The sequence below is a fragment of the Carassius auratus genome, unplaced genomic scaffold (assembly GCF_003368295.1).
Source record: "Carassius auratus strain Wakin unplaced genomic scaffold, ASM336829v1 scaf_tig00215431, whole genome shotgun sequence".
In the NCBI taxonomy this organism is placed as follows: Eukaryota; Metazoa; Chordata; class Actinopteri; order Cypriniformes; family Cyprinidae; genus Carassius; species Carassius auratus.
This window is the reverse complement of record NW_020528086.1, coordinates 137,944-145,004: the sequence shown is the minus strand read 5'-3', so window position 1 is coordinate 145,004 and position 7,061 is coordinate 137,944. Positions and strand designations below refer to the sequence as shown.

The window sequence follows — 7,061 nt, the reverse complement described above, 5'->3', positions numbered from 1 at the left end:
ACAGCTAGAGACTAAAAGCTAAGAGCAGGCATGACTGATAGCACAAGCAAGGCTAGAACTAAAAGCAAAGATTTTATGGTGTCCTAAGTATTTAAACTGGCCTGTTGGCCACACCTCAAATGTTGTCTTGACCAATCAGATATTGTCTTGGCTCGGGGGTATCATAAATCATATGTTTATCTTACCAAGCATGTGGTCCATATTTTCCTGTCTTGCAGGGTCTAATTTTGGACATGATCCATATTACCAGGTTATGATATATTTGACAAATAAATGATTCAGGACAATATCAAGCAAGCAGATTCGATCACACACATACCAAACATAACTATGAATCATTAAGCTATCCCATAGTTATTACATAAAAAATAAAAAAAATACACAATAAGTGATTATAACATGATAGTCAAATGTGTGGGTTACACATAAATTAATATGGAGTGAAGCAATGGACTGATTCATTTATAAGTATTTTTGAGTTCATTCTTGTCCATATATATGTACAAAAAGCAGTTTCTTTGCCATTCTCTGACATAGGGATGTTCTGTGAAGAGGTTCAAAGCCCCTTCCCCCCCCTTAGGAATTTCAGTCTGGTTCTGCTAGTTGAGGGTAGTCAATGGAAGTATCAATGGTAGTCAATGGAAGTATTTAACTCGATCTCATGTGATGTCCAGCGTTGCATTTCCATTACGAACAGCACATTTGACACCAAATTTCTCTTCTTCGAATTGAAATTGTAAATAATTGTTCTAGTGGTGTTATTGTTGAAAGCTGTTGTGTTAACAAGTTGGTTGCTCATCTTGCTTGGGACTTGTGGCACAGAATGTTTTATGACTTCCTGAGGAATTCGGCTCTGTGTTTCAAACACACTTTTGATAGACTCTTTAATTTGTCTGGTTCGACTCATTTCTGTTACATCCTAATGACAATGAGGAATTAATAATAGTCAGAAGAGGATCTGTGACTTCTGAAAGCACCTCTTTTACTGTAGTAGCTTAGATGGAATAGGGTCTAAAATGTTGTTGGTTTAGATGATTTAACAAGTTCCTCTCCTATAGTAGACAATGAGTGGAACTGTTCCTCTGTGGGTCTATAGTGTCTGATGTGATAATGTAGCTGAAGACTGCATGGTTACAATTTTATCTCTAATAGTATCGATTTTAGAAATAAAGTAGTTCATAAAGTCATTACTGCTGTGATGTTGGGAAATGTCAAGACTTGTTGATGCTTTATTTTTTGTTAATTTAGCCACTGTATTGAATAAATACCTGTGGTTATATTTGTTTTCTTCTAAAACAGATGTAAAGTAATCAGATCTAGCAGTTTTTAATGCTTTTCTGTAGGATAGGTTACTTTCTCACCAAGAAATATGAAATACCTCTAGTTTTGTTTTCCTCCATCTGCTCCCAATTTTCCAGGCTACTCTCTTTAGAATGTGAGTCTGCTCATTATACCATGCTGTCAGACTGTTTACCTTAACTTTCCTTAAGAGTAAAGGAGCAACTGTATTTAAAATCCTAGAAAAGAGAGAGACCATAGTTTCTGTTACATCATCAAGTTGTTCTGAGGTTTTGGATATGCTAAGGAATTAGGATACGTCAGGAATATTACTTATAAAGCAGTCTTTTCGTGGTAGAAGTGATGGTTCTACCATACTTGTAACAAGATGTTTTAGCTATATGAAGTTTGCACAAAACTAAATAATGATCTGAGATATCATCGCTTGGCTGCATAATTTCAACACTATCAACATAAATTCCATGCGACGGTATTAAATCTAGAGTATGATTTCGACAATGAGTAGGTCCTGAAACGTGTTGTCTAACGCCAATAGAGTTCAGAATGTCCATAAATGCTGATCCCAATGGATCTTTTTCATTATCAACATGGGTATTAAAATCACCAACAATTAAAACTTTATCTGCAGCAAGCACTAACTCGGATGTAAAATAAGCAAACTCTTTAAGTCTGTATGGTGCCCTCGTGGCCTGTACAAACATCACAGGGGATTTATCATTAACATTTGTTTCTCTGGATATTGTTACATGAAGCATGATTTATACTTGAAGCCTGTCCTCTGAGAAATCCTGAAGACATTGTTATAAATTGAAGCAACACCTCCCCCTTTACATTTTGAACGCGCCTCATGTTTATAACAGTAATCTTGGGGGGTGGACTCATTTAAAATAATGTAATCATCAGGTTTTAGCCAGGTTTCTGTCAAACAGTGCACATCTAGATTATGATCAGTGATCATGTTATTTACAAAAAGGGTTTTCGCAGAAAGGGTTCTGATATTCAATAAGCCAATCTTTATTATTTGTTTATCCGTATTGCATCTGTTTTTTATTTGTTGAACCTCAATTAAATTGTTACTCTTAAACTGGTTTGGACTTTTTTTTTGTCTGCTTCCTGACCTGGCCCCAGTTAACATTCCTAGTCCTAGGAAGCATAATTCACAACACTTTTTCTGTTATTGAGGTGTGATACAGATAGAGTTGGGATCAGGCTTAAGGGTTGGGAAGAGGTCAGCAGTGTACAGTATGTTACTAGAAGTCATTGTGTTGTTTGTGATCCTCTCATCAGCAGCTGCAGTGTCTCTCAGCTGTATCAGTGCAGTCACTGTGACTGACGGAGGTTTTTGTATTAGTCTTTATCACTGTGTGAACACCCGGATACCACTAAGACAGTGAAAATTCAGACAGTAATAATCTCCTGTATCTTCAGTCTGGACTCCTCTGATGCTCAGAGTGAAATCACTGCCAGATCCACTGCCACTAAATCTAGATGGAATTCCAGTGTATTGGTATGATGTCTGATATATGAGGAGTTTAGGAGCTTCTCCCGGTTTCTGTAAGTACCAGTGTAACTCATTACCATTACACACTCTACTGCTGATTTTACAGTTTATTCTGGCTTCTTGTCCTTGAGCTGCTGTTATTAATGATGGACTCTGAGTTACAGTGTACTGTCCTCTACACTCTGAAAGAAAGAACAACAATGAAAATTAATGAAAAACTGTAAATGTTTAATATTTTACACTTCAAAGTATGTATAATCTTTGTTAAAATTTTACTACGCAAACCTTGAGCAAGTCCAGATGAGGATGATGATGTTGTTCATTGTTGTTGTTGTTGTGTCTTGTGTGATGATGAAGATTGTGTTCTGTTCTGCTCTCAGTCATGAAGTGTTAAACTCACAGCTCTATAAACACTCTCAGAGCACTGAAGCATGTGCTGACCATGCAAAGAAGTGGGCAGGATTCACAACAGCTTTATTTTAAGGCGATGTTGTTACACCTGTTACATGTATATTCTCTAACAACAACACTAAATTATGCATAATTTCAAGTTATTAAACCAACACCCCAACCATAACCCCACAGTAAAAATAATTAATATTACTCAGTACTAATTTATGTAATTACACTGCAACAACAATACCTTTAAATAAAGTATAGCATATTAAAATAAGAACTTTACACTGAATGCAGCATGAAACAAAAAACTTTTTAGAATCACCTTCTTCAGAAATATTTATCACCTTTGATTAACCCGTTTGCTTGCAAGCATCCCCAAACTCAGGAGTGTTTACATGCGAGATCTTATAGAGATGACAAGTGCCATAAATCAATCTGATTAGCCTTCTCTAAAAAACACACATTACATGGCCTTTGAAAATATTTCATAAAATTCACAGTTTTATAGATTATATTATGAAATTTCTAATGAAGTTTTGAAAGACTTGTGTCTTTAGCTACACTGCATTTCTAAACTCATATCTTACATCAACAATTTTTTTATACATTTACAAAATATGTTTTTAATATATATATATATATATATATATATATATATATATATATATATTATGTTTGAGCTTATATATCTCTATTATTATAACAGTCTGAGTGATTCTGATTCCTGAACAGTAAACTTTGAAGTGTCAGCTTTGTGAAAAAAAGAAAAATATTGAATATGTATCTAGTCAGAAAGAATCATGAGCAGAAACATTTTTATTTTGGGTATGTCATTTTTGTCTCCATGCCAAAAAAGGGGGGTGTCTAGTATGGGGTTAATTTATTATATAAATGTATATTGTATTACATGATATTCATGAGAAATGATAGAATAAAGCAGCTTTTTTCTCATTATTGTACTTTACACATTTTTGTTGCAAGTGAGTGTTTGCAAGTGAAGGGTGAGAATAAGAAGAATAAAACACTTTATGAAACATTATAAGCAAGATGAATTACACATTGACACATTGATTGAACTGAACAAACAAACAAGATTGCACAACTAATATAGATTAATGTCAGAAATCAATAGTGATTCAGTGGTAAGTCAATTTCATGTGAGAAGTATTTTTTTATATTTAAAAAATATATATTTAGTGTGAAGGAGTTTTCACATTTGAAAAACATTTTACAGAACCTATATTATTAGGATTGTTAACAGCTGAAGTGTTGCTGCTATCAGTGTGTTGAAGTGTTTCTCTTTCTGCTGGAGTGTGTGTTCACTCGAGTGGAATAGAGGTTTTTGTACGAGTGTTTCATTAGATTGTATCATTGTGGTGGACTTTCGGTGGAGGAACTAAACTGGTGCTCGGTAAGTCTGTCTTTTTTGTTGTTCATTAAAAATATACAGTTTAGGCTATATTAAATATTTTTTTAATTAAAACAACAAAACTTTTTTTTGTAAAAATAAATATTAACAATACACATTTAATCTAAAATACTAAGATTATTGGTAACGCTTTATTTGATGGTCCCTTTTGAGCATTCTGTCTATAACAATTAACTTTGCACCTTCATGTCAGCAAACTCTCATTAGAGTATTAGTAAACTGTCTGATTAATATCTGATAACTCTTTATTGTGATGGTCTCTCAACAGACATTATAATGACTATAAGTAACTTTGCAAGTTCATAAATTTATTCTAACCCTAACTCTACCAGTCTACTAACACTCTACTAACATTCTATTAACACTTTTTAACACTCTATTATCACTCTACTAACACTCTATTAACAATCTGATGAGAGTCAGTAGATATGTAAGTGCAACGTTACTTATAGTCAACAGAATGTGTTGATTTCTAACCATCAAAATGAAGTGAAACCAGATTATCTGCAGTTTAAAAAAACGTTTTTATATTTAGAAAAATAATAATATTCACTTTGAACCAACCATTCTTTTCTAAACACTTTTTTTGTAATGTGTATGCAATTTATCAGTTTATCACATTTTTTTCCTTTTCTTCTCTATGTTGTGTTCATGTATAGCCAATCTATTTTTATTGTAGATGTCATACACAGAACAATTAGATTTGATGTTACAATGCAAATGTAGAAACTTTCTGAAGTTCAGTCAATGATTCTGAATCTCTTTTGCTCATGCTGCTCTTATAATTCAGTGGATTAAATATACATAAAAATGTGTACTTGTGTACATATGTGTATATTTTTAAACTCTTGATTCAGTTGTTTTCTAATTCGGAACAGTAACACATGGTAACTTCTAGTTAAATATTATGTATTTGAAATTCATTTAGAAAAATATTTAGAAAATTATTTTAAAAAGATGAGCTCAATATCTCAAATAAAATGTTGTTTGGATATAAAAAAAAACATAATGTACTAAAACAGTCAGGGTCTTGGTAAGTTTAGATGTATTTATGAGTCTTGATTTATTTGTGTAAAGTGTTTGTGTAGTTTGTATATTGTACAGACAGTAATATCAGCTGTATTATGTTGAATAAGATAAATGTTGATATTGTTATGATTTTGACTGCACTCCTTATGTCTGCTGCTGAAAGTCCTGCTGAAATGCTGTGAATGCTGCAGGGCAGAAGAGTGCTGGAGCTGCAGTGTGTTTTCTCAGTGTTTGTGAATGTGTTGTGTTTGTCTCCTGCAGCTGGTCCCACAGTGAAGCCCTCAGTGTCTCTGCTGCCGCCCTCTTCTCTGCAGATCTCTGGAGACTCAGCCGCACTGCTCTGCCTGCTCAGCTCTTACTCTCCACAGGGGGCGCTGGTGAGCTGGACACTGGACGGCTCAGAGGTCACCGAGGGGGTTGTGACCAGCGCAGAGAGCGAGCAGGGCGGCCGCTACAGCCGCAGTAGTGTCCTGACCCTCAGCAAAGCACGCTGGGAAGCGGGAGAGCAGTACGTCTGCAGAGTAACACATGATGGAGCTCCTCATGAGGCCTCGTTCCACAAGAGTCGCTGTTAGTCGCTCGCAGTGCTGATGTTTCTCCAGTGAGCGCTGCTCTCTCCTGAAGATGAGCGTATCTGAGTGTCCTGTGTCAGGCAGGATTCACATGAGTCTAGTGCTGCAGCTGTAGTCATTTACAACTCAATACTGAAAGAGAGCTCTAGTGTCAAAGCACTGGCTGATCTTTCAATCTGCTGTGTTTGCTGCAACATTCAATAAAGCTTCTCAACAAACTCCATTTGTGTCTGACAACATCATTCAACTAACAGATGAAGATGCATGTAGTGTTTGTCCAGGTGTTTTTCAGAAGCTCGATCAGTAGCAGTAAATCTAGTCAAATAAAGCTCTTGGGGTTTGAACATGGTCTCTGGAGACAGAGCTGCTCTATTCTGAGAGGATCACAATCACTCCACCCTGACAATGCAAATGAGATTTTCAGCTCACACTCCCAGAGTCACTGTTTGATTGGTTACATGATCTGGACTGAAACACACCAGTTTCACTTCTGCTGTAGTCAAGAGATAATTCAAATATACTGTATATGAAAATGTCATAAAACATAAAAAGCCATTCTGATACAAATTTTGTAAGAATATAAATCTTTCTGTGGGTCAAATGTAAAGCATCACGTCCAGATATCAGAAGTGACTGAATGCAGTCTGTTCAGTTTGATTGACAGGAATCATATCTTACATCTAAAACATGATGATCATATTAAACATTGACTCATTCTCTTCAGAAATACAAGATTTCTGTTAGTAGTAATGATACTGTGTTATTAGTGTCGGTGTTGATCAGTGTTGTGTGTGTACTTCTTCTGAACCATGAAGAGATATTTGTGGTTGTT

At 35.2% G+C, this 7,061-nt stretch overlaps 1 long non-coding RNA gene across 1 annotated transcript; it reads left to right on the top strand.

Annotated features, from left to right (window-relative positions):
• Nucleotides 1–4,497: 4,497 nt before the first annotated feature.
• On the top strand, nt 4,498–6,450 carry LOC113094814 (uncharacterized). The gene is made up of 2 exons (XR_003288162.1): nt 4,498–4,610; nt 5,919–6,450. It is a non-coding gene; the product is annotated as an uncharacterized LOC113094814 (long non-coding RNA).
• The last annotated feature ends 611 nt before the right edge of the window (nt 6,451–7,061 follow it).